Below are 14,222 nucleotides of genomic sequence, written 5' to 3'. Positions count from 1 at the left end.
ATAGTTATAGTCATGCGTTTTTGGAAACTGAATTTCTATTTCCCTACAAAGGAATGAATTAGGTTTACTAATCTAGTATTTGTAGTAAGTTTAGAGAACATAATTGGCATGAAAAACATCTAACAGTACATCTCTTGAATGAGTGATATTTTAAACATTGTCTTTTATTCAAATTAATACTTAGATTTACATTTCAGAATATTGCAATTTTATCTCCTTTCAGAACAAGTACTTGCCCTGCAATTAAATGTATTAGCATATTCAGATGTTTAAAAGCTAATTTTTCTGTTTTATATGTAGCTCTACGTATTCAGAATGACATGATTTTTATTCATAAATGTCTAACCTTATATTTTTGCTTCACCAATATAAATTGTCTCATGAGGTTTTAGTGAAGGCTCCAGTAAGCAGAGTGGTAAAAATCACTTCCTGAATTTTAAATTTTAAATCTAATAATTTTTAGGCTTTGATAATATCATTTTTAGTCTCTTCAGAGCAATTAAGCTAAAATAAGTACTATTTTTAAACATTTCACTCACATTGTAAATAGTATTAACATAGGTCAAAAAGAGACTAATTATTTAAGATTCAACATATTTGGTGATCTTAGTGTGAAGAATGTAGAGAGTAGAAGGTTTTTATATTCAATAAATATTTTTGGTTAAATTAAATCATATATCTGGATTTCTAATTTGAAGGTTAATCACATGGAAACAGGAAAACAATAAAGGAGTAATTATTTTGGGATCATTTTTCTTCTTAAAATTATGAAGCAAAAATATATATATAAGAATATATTTTTCAATAAAATGTTTCAACTCTTAGTAAAGTGCATTATACTTTAATATAAAGTTTTTCTCAAAATAGAAATTCTGCAACTAATCTAATGTATGTTTTCATGCCCAAAATTCTGTGACTTCTAGACATGATCCCTATTTACATTTATTACAAACATCTGTTATTATACAAATCATCCCTGTTCACACTAATTTATGTAAGATAATATTCTAACAAAATTATCTTTTTTCCTGTCTCCAACCGGGAAGGATGAAGTGCTGAAGTATATTAAATGAAAGTACTCTAACAAAGAGTCTTTATGGAATGAAAATTTGCAACATGTGGATGTTCTACTTGGCTGAACAGGAATTCTTGTTTCTACAGTGCTTTCTTACCTTTTAATCACACAAGGAAGGCCACAACATTTGAAGTTCATATGAAGGAATTGCATTCCTAAATGATGTGGCAATCCTGCTCAAAAGTTTGATCTTATCAGCTTGCTGGCTGATCTAGTTCTTTATCCTATGTTCCATATTTTTCAGCATATTAGTTATTCAGCTGTGAGTACATTGCATGAGACTCCTGAATTCACAGCTATTGCTGTGCAATAATGAGAAGAGAGGAAAAAGATTATATTAATCTCCAATTCCTCCCTTTGACCGTCAATATACCAAATAATTGTCAAAACAATCATGTAAGATGTTAATTCATTTTTCCCTTTCTAATTAGAGATTAAGCAAGTGCTTTTAGCAGTTAAAAGTGGATTGTGTTACAGATTCAAAAATCTTCTTCTATAGGCTCATGAATTGAAAACTTGTCTTCCTATATTGAAAGCACAATTAACATTTACAGTTTTCCAGGTATTTTGCTTACCTATCAGTTCTGATCAATCATAAATCCTCTTATGAATTTTATAGTATTTTTGAATAAATCACACGATTTGCATGTACTTATCATCTTAAGGAAAGGCAGTCTACTTTTATATTTTTATTCTATGTGACAAACCCTTATTTTTTGTTTCCCTATATGCTGAAAAAAATGTATCCATGGAAACAAGATATTAACAGCAAATCTGTGTGTAATTTTCATTTTTCAAATATATTTTAAACTTTGTTTTGACTAGTCATTTTTTAACAATGAATGATATTCATGAACACTAACATTTTGGTGCTTTTAAGTAAATTGAGACTTGATGTGGTATGGTAGTTCTTGCGTCTAGTTGATTTAATCATTAGATTATTCATGTATAAACATGTGCATTGCACTTTTTTATTTTTTTAATCTTTTTTTGGAGGGGTCCGGTCATGAGACCTGAAATCTGGGCCTGGGCCCTGTCCCTCAGCTCCTCAGTTCAAGGCTAGCACTCTACAACTTGAGCCACAGCGCCACTTCTGGCTTTTTTTTCTGCTTATGTGGTGCTGAGGAATCGATCCCAGGGCCTCATGCATGCAAGGCAAGCACTCTACCACTGAGCCACCTTCCCAGCCTTGACTTTTGTATTTTTATATATAAAATAGTCCCCAAGGTTTTACTTTAAAGTATAATGGGGAGGGTTGTTTTCATGTTAAAAACTTTATATATATTTCAATTAAAGTATTAGAATAGATTTATTGATTAAAACATAGAAAAGAGTAAATAGTCATGTTTCTTGCTTTGGACTGTATAAATTTCATATGAATGCAGCTCAAGATGAGACTGAGAGATAAATTCATATACATATCACTGAGGTTTACATCACAATATAGGAAATATAGGTATTTTAAGGAATTGGTTATTCAAAGCCCTTGATATATAATGGAGGAAGAATGGAATTGAAAATAGCAGAGGATAACAAATCAATATGCAGGGATTATGATTTTATAATACTAATATGAAAGAACTGAAGCTTTAGTCTTCTGAAAAAGAAAGTTTAGCTTGTAAATTCAGTATAAGGCATCAGCTGTGATGAGTCTAATATCTTTCCTCCAAGATATCCAAGAGTACTATACTCATCCTCTGAAAAGTAAATAAGTAATTTTTTTTTTTTTTTTTTTGGCCGTGGGGCTTGAACTCTGGGCCTGGGCGCTGTCCTTCAGCTCTTCAGCTCAAGGCGAGCGCTCTACCACTTGAGCTACAGCGCCACTTCCGGTTTTCTGGTGGTTTATTGGAGATAGGAGTCTCACGGTCTCTCCTGCCCGGGCTGGCTTTGAACCGAGATCCTCAGATCTCAGCCTCCTGAGTAGCTAGGATTACAGGCGTGAGCTACCAGCGCCCGGCTAAATAAGTAATTATTTTAATAAGCTTTGCTTAATATTAATTTACTTGAAGCAAAAAGGTTAAAATGTCTGCTCTTTCTTTCAATGTAATAATATATATTTCATATCATTACTGTCTCTTCATACAAGCCTGATATCACTATTTCTACGTAACATAAACAGAAAAACAACAATAACCGGAAGTGAACAGACAAAATATTACCTCCTCTAGGACACAAGAACATAGGCAATACTCAGGAAAATTTATAGCTTTGAGTATATACATCAACAAATTAGAACAATCTTAATTCAGCACTAATAATACACCACTAGGTCCTTGAAAAACAGGAACAAGGCAATTCAAAAACTGGTAGATAGAAATCATACAAATTAGATTAAAGAAATAAATGAATTAGAGTCTCAGAAAAACATACAATCATAATTGACTTCTAACTACTAGTAGCTCAAAAATTCGCCCAATGAATGTAAATGTAGCTATTTTCAGAGATAGCCTCAACCAGCTCAAACCAGTGAACAAAACATACTTGTACGATTCTAAGAAACAATGTTTTGTTTGACTTTTTAAAATAAATTTATTCTGTTGTTAAGTTGATTTATAGATGGATTACAATTACTTGAGTCAGGTAATGGGTACATTTCCTTTTATGCAATGTCTTCAGTTCCCTCATATTTTCCCATTCCCTTCCTTCTTTCCCCACTCATGTGTTAAATAGTTTACTTTCATCAATGTTCAAAGAACTCCACTGCTTCATTTTTTCACCCTTTCCCTAAAGCTCTGTGCCCACCCCCACCTTTCTGAAGATGTATAATGAATATACCATGCATAAGGTAAAGAAGACAGAATCATCACAAACTATAAATAACAACAACATACACTAAACAAAAAACAGAGTCTTCTGTTTCCATACCTTATAGTTTGTTTCAGGATGTTTATCATTTTATATAAATGTAATTGTTTTTATAATAAAGTCAATTCTGGAATTAAGGTGTGATAAACTTATAATTTTCTTTCTATTTAGTAATGCTTTAATTTTACATTAATGTTGTAAGTAACATAATTCAAATCCTAGTGAAATTTGAAGGTTCCGATTTAAAGTTAAATATTCAAAAGGTCTAAAAGTTCCATTTTGGCAACCAAACTGAAAAGCGGGCATGTCTTATCCTTAGGAATGTCATTATTTCATATGCAATTTTCATATGTAATTTTACCTACGTTTTCCCATATATGATAACATATTATTTGCTAATCAGAGAGATACAAAAAGGTTTTTAATTATGACATGAAAAATGGATCGACATGAATGAATGAAATCAGGGAGTAGATGGCCCAGAGCGGGGTGGTTGTGTTAAATATTCTCACGATTTTGAATGATCTGGTGTTTTTGTATGTGTGGAATTATGAATGTATTTTATGTCTGGACAAGAAAATTTGATTAATTGATCATTGTCTGATACCCAATATCTGGAATCTAACCTGAGTCAGAGTGGTAAGTGTGTGTGTGTGTGTGTGTGTGTGTGTGTGTGTGTGTGTGAGTGTGTGTGTGAGTATGTGTGCATGTGTGTGGGTGTGGGTGTCTCTCTGTCTGCCTGCAAGTCTGGATTTAGAAGGAAGTATCTTATTTCCCTGAGGGTATATACTTAATTCTATTAGGTATACTCCATTAATGGCAGCAGATAAAATTAATTAACATTTTGTGCCATATATTTATGTTCCTATGATTGCATGAACAAACTAAAAATTAAGTTTGGGGTATGAGTTTTGTAAAAGGTCAGCTGAAAGTATAAACATTTGGAATCTTGAGAACAATATCAATGGCAATCATTGCAGTGTAAATAAATTTTGACAAAACTTGCAGTGATAGGTAATCCTATATCAAAATTCAATATTTATTGATTTTCCATAGCTACACTATTCTATAAATTTGTAGGAAAACAAGTTAAATTATAGAATCATAAAAGTAATGTGATTATTTATTGCAAACAGTTTTACAGTTAGGTCCTGATTGTAAGCTTTAGGATCAACAGAAAAAAAACACAATATACAACATGGAGTTAGATATTTTATAATGAAGCATATTTTAATATACTCTACATTGTTAGAAAGACAAGAACGTTTGGTCAGCTTTATAACCTACCATAATAAGTGATATTGTCCATTTATTAAGCAGAAAGGCTTACTCAGATTTACAAGATTGAATGTTTCAGCTGGTTTCATTGCTTTGGTGGCCAGTGCCAAGACAATGTCAAGGAGGGGAGTATGTCAAAGAGAAATGTTTTTTTACCTAGAATGATTAAAAGATAAGAGAAGAAAGAAGATGAGAGTCTATTTTCTCATGGGTTTCACTCTGAAGAACTTAATCTCCAGAAGAACTATTCAGGTATGCTCCACAGTCTGGGAGGAATTGGAATGTCATTTTTCTTTAACACATAGGTCTTTCTGGGGCATTCTAAAATCCAATGGCAACATCTTCACCAATGATAATAACTTGTCCAGGGGTGGAAGCCACTAGATATTTCTATAAATTCTAATCAGATCTCAGCAGACTAAATATTTATGGAGTTCCTATTAAAATATTCTCTTGCAGACTGACTGGGTCTTCATAATGTGTATCTGTGTGTTTATGTGTGTGTGTTTGAATAAACTAATAAAACAATGTGGCAGATAAAAGTATTAGTATGGTCTTTTGTTTTTCTTCTCATACTATGAAAGCCTATCACAATTCCCAATCAAATCCCATCCAAGATTCAAACATTAATGCTGTCCCAAAATTTCTTTATGTTAACCTAAGTACATCCATCTCATTTCAGATGGCCATGGTATAGGAAAATTTTAAGTCTTCCAATTATGTTGTCACCAAGGAAACAACATAAAATATTTCTTTTAAAAATACCTAGAATGTAGAACATTTTAGCCAGAAAATTGAAGAAGTATACATTATAGGATTTAATTTAATTATTTAGTCACATAAATGGATATTCTCTATCCCCAACTCAGAGCCCTTTTAAACTACATAATTGCACAACTCATCTATTATTATCTTCCATGAAGACAGTCCTTGCTGTAAACAAACCAGATGTGGTGAACAAATTAACATGTACACCATTGTTACATGCTGCTGTTCTAAAGCATGGAAGTGAAAGAGCATTTAATGCCTTTGAAGAACTGATTCTAAGGATTATGGAAAGTGATTACTTTGCACCTTAAATAGAAAAATCCACAGATGTTTCAAGTTGTGTTTTGTTGTTGGCATTTGTGAGATATATTTTGGAAAGCACAATGAATGAAAGCATGCTATTTTGTAAAACTTTGCTGGCTGACACATTTACTGAAATGTTTCATATGAGAAGACAGACAATAGGGTGGGTAGGATATGGTATGCAGCTTTAAATACAGACAAGCAAAACAAAGAATGGGAATTTTTTTTTCCTTAGCAAATGCTTTCTGGTTATATTGTGCTATACACTATAATGATGAAATAATCATTTCTTTGGAAAAGTAAGGAGAAAACACTGTCACCTGTTGAATTTCTTTTTAAAGTGAATCTTAAATGTCAAGGTCAAAGAAATTTAAAGCCTTAATAAAATATTATAAAGTATTACTTTCATTTTTGATAAAAAGTTAAAACAAACTGACAGACTGTTAGTCCATTAAGATTTGTAAGTTTCCTGCTATATATTTCCTATTGTTCCTCTTTTTGGGGGGTGATATATATATATTTTTAGAATGGCAACCTGGTCTTAACCATTACCCACAAAATTTATGCTGTCATAGAATCAGAGAGTTTTTGGTTTTTTTGTTGTTGTTTTGTTTTGTTTATTTGGTCGGTCTTGAGGCTTGAACTCTGGGCCTTGGCGCTGGTCCTACACTCTTCAGCTCATTGTTGCAATCAAAGAACTCTTATTTGAACCTGTTAAAAAAATTTAAGTTTTTAAATTATTTTCTATTAATCTTATTTTCCTCCCATAATTTTTATTTTAGGTGTATATGTGTGTGTGTGTGTGTGTGCTTTTTTTTATAGCTTCTGAACTTTTGGTCCTTTTTAAGTATTCTTTTCATTTTTTTGTTTCATTCATTTTTTGATTGACTAAATTTCTGTTCGGCTCATTCCCAGATATATACCCGTCATTGATTATTAGACGTAATACCCCATTGTGTATACATTTAATCCAGAAAAATATTACTCAATTCACAACCTCTTAGGCTTAAATTCTTTAATAGTAGTATTATCTCTTTATATGTATATAATTTTCAAGTAACTAATTTTAAGAATTTTTATTTTTTAGTTTTCATTTCTCCTTTCAATCCATCCTTTCTCCTCATCTTATCCTTTTCTTCTCTCAATATCAGTTGTTTAAACTTACATAATTTTTAAGTGTTTCACTACTTAAATTTAAATTTTGGTTTTTCCATTTTTTCTTGTTCGTTTTTTTTGTAATCTCTCTCCTATCATTCTATCCAAACCATTTCCCTCTCTAAGATAAGGACTTGATTAAATACCACATTTTCCCGATCCATCCATCTACTGAGGGGCATCTGGGTTGATTCCATATCTTAGCTATGTTAAATAATGCTGCAATAAATATAGTTGTGCTGGTAGAGTTAGTATGGTCTTCTTTGTGATGATTTGGGTAAATGCCCAAAAGGTAGATTGCTGGGTCATAGGGAAGTTCTAGGTGGAATCTTCTGAGGAACCTCCATACTACTCCAAAGTAGTTGAACAAGTTACACTCCCACCAACAATGCAGTAAGGTACCCTTCTGGCCACATCCCCTGAAGGATCTGTTGTTAATAGAGTTCTTGATTATAGCCATTCTAAATGGGGTGAGGTGGTATCTCAATGTTGTTTTGATTTGCTTTTTTTTTATGGCTTGGGGGGTTGAGCATTTCTTCATGTGTCTATTGGCCTTCCTTCTTTTCTTTTCAAAGAAGTTTCTCTTGAAGTCTTTACTTATTTATTGGGCAGTTGTTTCTTTTAGATTTGTTGTTGGGGGATTTAATGTTTTGAGTTCCACATATATTTTAGATATGAGACCCTTCTGTATTGTATGGTTAGCGAAGATCTTCTCCCAATCAATGGGCTTTCTATTGATCTTGCTAGCTATGTCCTACGCCATGCAGAAGCTCTGCAATTTCATACAATCCCTTTTGTCCAAACTTTCTTTGATTTCTTGTGCTTCTGGGTCTCTATTAAGATATTGCCACATTTGTTAGGAAATGGAAAGACTTGGAAAAAATTATATTATGTGAAGTAAGCCAGGCCCAAAAAACATAGGTCCCATGGTTTCCCTTATTTGCAATATCTAGTATATGTATGAGTCAAGCGGAAAAGGTCAGATAATGTGATGTTAGCAAAATGAACCTTTAAATATGTATTTTAATGGTTTTTTTTCTTTCATGCATTTGTTTCTAACGCATTTATAAGATTATTTCTTTGTTGCTTTGTATGTCCCTCCCCCACATTATAACCCCTGCTTTCACTATATTTGATGTCAGTAAAACTTGTGAAGGAGATGGGGAAAAACAAGTCGTTTAAGGAAACAGGTGAACTTGTTGCAACAATGAGAAGTACAAGTTGTCATGTCGAAAACGAAATTTACAATGTTGGTGTGTGGCGGAGGGAGAGGGGATTGGTTGGGGGGTTGGTGGGGAGGCTGGGAAGGGATGTGAAGGGTAAACAAAGGAGGAGGCTGCAATGCTTGATAAGAAATGTGTGCATTATCCTGTCCATGTAATTGTAACCCCACTGTACGGTATGTTCACAAAAAAAGTAAAATAAAATAAAATGAAAAAAAAAAAAAGAAAATTTCAGCCTCTGCACAGGAGACCTTGGGAATGTCCTACTCCATCCTGTAATGTTTTCAGGGTGTCTGCTTTGACTCCGGGGTCTTTGATACATTTGGAGTTGATTCGGTACAGGGTGATATATAAGGATATAGTTTTAGTTTTCTATGAGTGATTAACCAATTTTGCCAGCACTTTTACTGAAGAAGCTCAGTACTGTACGGAGACGTTACAGTTACATAAGTAAGGTAATGAGTACATTTCTTATTGACCATTTTTACCACCTCCTTTGTTTTTCCCCTACTATTCCTTACCTTCACACAACCCCAACACCTCTGTCCACCTCCCTCTAATAGTATCTTGCAAATTTCATTGTTACAATGGGTCAACCTGTATCCTTTCCTTGCATCTTAAATGAAGAAATGCTGGCTTGTTTCATGCTGATTCTACTGTGTAGACACACTTACATACACTTTCCAAGTCCAAAAGCACATAAATGAAATACACATCATCTTTTGTCAGTTAGTATAATTGTGTTCTACACATTTATTAACAGGTTACAAATTATTCTCAAATTTTAATACATAAAAAACTTTCTTTTTTTCTCATTTTCGTGCCCAGGACATCAGCATGACCTCAGTCAGAATTGCTCACTAGACTTTTCATATGGGTTGGTTAAATTTTGACCTGCGCTCCAGTCTTCTGGGGAGTCACTCATCTGCTTAGGAATTGATGCTGGCTGTTGGAAAAGAGCCCAAGGAAAGATGCCATTTAAAGCCTTATAATTTTATTCTTAACAAGGATATTGTCCTACTACTTTGGCTGTTGAGAGTGTTTACAAGAGCAAGCATTCCATGGGAAGCAGGGAGACACAATATTACCTATACTTATTGAGATTTTCGAGTGACTTGCTATCACTTGTACTGCATTTATCAAGTTGAATCTCTCTAAAGCTACCAGTTGGAAGAGATAAGAGGAGTGGTAAAAGAACTCTTAGAGACAAATACATCTTCAACACATTTGTTTCCAAGTATTCTCTCTAAGGCATATTCAACAACTAGTGAAACTTGTGTTGGCTATATCTATGTGTCTTTTTCCATTTGTGCATATGTGTATGTATGTGTGTATTTGTGTGTATAGTAACATTCATGTGTACATATATGGGCCGATGTACACATATATGCATATATAAATAAATATACATATATAAATACATGGGCATACATAAATATCACATGTTGAGTGATTTAATCTAGAGTTCCCAGCACATTGTCCTTATCACAAAGTATACATGATAAGCTGCTCTAAGGATCTGTGCTATATGAGGGGTGTCCTTTGTACTCACTTCCCCCATTAACTTGTTTTTCATCCCTGTGAACAACTTCAGCCTACTTTCCCATAGGATAGCTTTGTTTTTGTTACTTACTGATAATAAAAGAAAAAGGTTGTTTGTAAAAGAAAAAGAACTTTTGAGTCCCAGGCTAAAGTACATTATCAGTCCCAATGATTCATATGAGATAAAATTTATAATAGTACTAAAAGTGAAAAGGAATTCCTAGATCTGTTGTTTTGCCATTTAGAACGGCAAAGAATAATTTCACGTCACTGTTATAACTCTTAAAGAATGCAAGGGTAACTGATGGTCCCCATCATGTTCCCACAAAACCAGTGGATCTTGAAGGATAATAGTAGACCAACAGAAATTCTAAGTAGCAGACATGGAGCATGAAAGAGAAAGAGCAGAAATGAGAGAGTGAAAGAGAGAGAAAAATATCATAATATTAAAGTGCATAACAGATAAACAAGAGGTGTATGAGAATATTCATACTGTTATCTTGAGACTCTACATGTACATTAGAAGATATTTGATGTGTGATAACTCATCAACATAAAGTATAAAGTGATTTTGATAATATATAAAAATGCCTCAGAAGAAATTATAAATGCAAAAACATTCTTCACAGAAGCAAACTCTCAGAAATATTCCTTGACTTTGAAAAGGATAAACTGGCTGGAGTTAGTATAAATTTAGAAGTACGACAATTCACAAAAATATAAAAATGTATTCACATATTTCATTATATAACCCAAAGCAGAAAGCAAATATTGTTCAGATGATTTTTTTAAATCACAGTTTCTCAGGTGCTGGGAAGGTGGCTCAGTGGTAGAGTGCTTGCCTTGCATACATGAGGTCCTGTATTTCATTCCTCAGCACGACATAAGCAGAAAAAGATGAAAGTGGTGCTGTGGATCAAGTGATAGCACTAGCCTTGAGCTGAAGAGCTGAGGGACAGTACCCAAGACCCAGAGTTCAAGCCCCACAACCAACAAAACCAAAGCAAAAAACAAAACAAAACAAAACACAGTTTCTCAATTTTGTGGCGTCAACTCTGTAATACCACTACTTCAGCCTAGGGTTAAGATTTTAGGTGTGGACATTTATCAACACTCCTGATTCAGACTCTACTTGATATAATTTTTAATCAATATTTTGTTTTTAGTTTTGCTCTTTGTAAATTCACATGCACCTATGAAAAATGGTGTGGCCATCCCAATAATATTCTCAAAGTACTTCTTAATCACGACTCACAAAAAGTTGTATTCTATTACAACAAGGAAAAATGCTATAAATAAAGAAAACAATAATTATATGTTAATGATTACTAAAATAAAAAACAAAACCATTACCAGGGTTTTCAGTATTTGAGAAGTACAGAGTAGATTTTACTATTTTCTCATATTCCTGTACATTCAAAACTGGATAAAGCTATGAGTAGCCTTTAAATTTACCCACTAAGATTAGTATTTATAGTTCATCTCATCATTTGTATGTGGCTTATATCATTCTTTGTTCATCACTAACATATAACGTAAGGGAGCCCTAAAGATTTAACAGAAACTGTCTACTTAAAACCTTAACTCTTCACTCTGCTTCTTTACACAGTCTTTGCAACTTCTCATTAGTAAAGTTTCTATAAACTCTGAAATGTACATACTTACTAGTACATGCTACCAGAAATATTATATACTTTATCGAAAAATTTTCTGACCTGCCAACCAGTCTTAATTTTGCCGTATATAAGCAAATCCTAAAATGAAACATATTTAAAACATTAAAACTTTTAACAAACCTTAACATTTGCTGCAATGAACATTATGACAGGTGCCTTGTGTAGAATAATTGAATTCCTCCTCCTACACAACTCATGAACAACAAATATCTGGAATTATTTTGTTTTTGGCATGTCAATCTTGACTTTGTTCTTAAATGTGTGCCTATGTAAGAAATACATGGTTGTAAAATTTCACAATTCTTTTGAACTTACTTTTTGTTGAATTGTCTAGTTTAAGAAAATCAATTACATTTTATATATAAAAAAATGTTCTGTGCTCAATTTGCCTGCACATACACTAAAATTGGAACATACAGAGAAGATTAGCATGGTCCCTGCACAAGGATGACATGCAAATTAATGAATCGTTCCATATTTTTACAACAACAGATGCTGGAAGGGATATGGCCAGAAGGGAAGCCTACTGCATTCTTGGTGGGAGTGTAAACTTGTTCATCCACTTTGGAAAGCGGTTTGGAGGTTCCTCAAAAGACTCCACATAGAGCTCCCCTATTACACAGCAATCCCATTTTTGGGCATTCACCCAAATGATCACAAACAAGTCCATACTAAAACTACCACCACAACAATGTTTATTGTAGCATTATTTGCCATAGCTAAGATATGGAACCAACACCGATTCCCCTCAGTAGAAGAATGGATCAAGAAAACGTTCTGTGTGTGTGTGTGTGTGTGTGTGTGTGTGTGTGTGTGTGTGTGTGTGTGAACGTACACTTACACAACCACGTTGGAAAGCAGTCTTGTGAGTCCTCAGAAAGCTAAATATTGACCTTCCTTATGGCCCACTCATACCACTTCTAGGCATCTATCCTGAACAACAGGTACCAATATTCAAGGACACATGCACCTTCATGTTTATTGCAGCACTGTTCACAATAGCCATGACATGAAAACAATCCATATGTCCCACCAGAGATGAATGGATCCAAAAACTATGGTAACTATACACAATGGAATATTTTCCAGCCATTATAAAGGACAAAATAATGGCATTAGCAGGGAAATCAATCAAGCTACAGGAAATCATGTTGAGCGAGGTAAGACAAAAGCAAAGAGACAAACAGCAAATGGTCTCCATGGTAAGTGGAGGTTAAATCCAAAATGTAAAGTGATACAACAAAATTACAACACTTAAGAAACCAAAGACTTCCACTCATCTGATTGAATCACTACTAAATAACCCCATTCTGCTGATCATATTTGCACACTGAAGGGAAACCAGGAAGACGACACAGAACTAGAGGGAATCAGGGAAAAACATACAACGTGGGATCCATCAGCTGCACTGGACATTGAACAAAATGAACTAAGCAACTCAATGTCACTGAAGGGAGGGAGGGAACAAGTGGGAAAGAGGGAACAGCGGATGCTGTGCAAAACAAAAGAAATATACATATTTCAAAACAAAAAAGTATACCTATGGAAGAAATAACTCTATTGCCAAGCTCATAGACCTCATAAGTGTTGTAGACCATGATAGACAATTTGCTCCATCAAAGTTAGAATGTGTTTGTGACTTTAACTAAGCATCACTATCCCACAATATTGTGAAATTTGGGAAATTATGTAACCACTTAACCACAATAAAAACATTTGAAAAAATGGTGAAGGTGGAAAACTAAGTTGCTCTAAAAAACAAAAAAGGAAAATGTTCTGTGTGTATATGTGTGTACACACACATATACTATATATATACATATATATGTGTATATATATTAATTCTATGCCTCTATCAGAAAGAATGGCATCGCCCAATTTTTAGGAAATGGAAAGACTTGGAAAAAAATTATATTAACTGATGTAAGCCAAGTCCAAGTAAACATAGGTCCCATGGTATCCCTTATTTGCAATAACTAGTGTATGTCTGCGATAAGCAGAAAAGTTGAAAAGCTATGTATATATGAATAGATAAATAAATGTTAAGCTAAATGACCACCAAGATAGAGACACAAGTGGTTTTTTCTTTCTTGCTGTTGTTTCTCACATATTTATAATGTACAAAGTGATTTTGTTCTTGTTTTTTATACGTTCCTCCCCAACAATATAACCCCTATTTTCACTTTGTTTGATGTTGGTACACCTGCATCTTGTATATACACTTCTCTAATTTGGGGAGGGCAAGGGAAAAAACAACATGCTTAAATAGGTAGGAATAAAGTTTTACCCATTGTCTAACAATAGATGCACAAGACATTATTTTGAAGAACGAACTTTACAATTTAGGTTGGGGACATTGGGTGGGGCTTGGGGGTGTGAGGAGTGTACTTGTGGAGG

At 33.6% G+C, this 14,222-nt stretch overlaps 1 non-coding gene across 1 annotated transcript; it reads left to right on the top strand.

Moving 5' to 3' along the window:
* The first annotated feature begins 12,201 nt into the window (after positions 1-12,201).
* Positions 12,202-12,307, top strand: LOC122114960. Its single transcript, XR_006148674.1, has one exon. It is a non-coding gene; the product is annotated as a U6 spliceosomal RNA (small nuclear RNA).
* The last annotated feature ends 1,915 nt before the right edge of the window (positions 12,308-14,222 follow it).

Source organism: Dipodomys spectabilis, unplaced genomic scaffold (genome assembly GCF_019054845.1).
Source record: "Dipodomys spectabilis isolate Male_0828 unplaced genomic scaffold, ASM1905484v1 ptg000114l, whole genome shotgun sequence".
NCBI classification, from domain to species: domain Eukaryota; kingdom Metazoa; phylum Chordata; class Mammalia; order Rodentia; family Heteromyidae; genus Dipodomys; species Dipodomys spectabilis.
The sequence above is the reverse complement of the archived record's forward strand: the minus strand, read 5'-3'. Positions and strand labels throughout refer to the sequence as shown.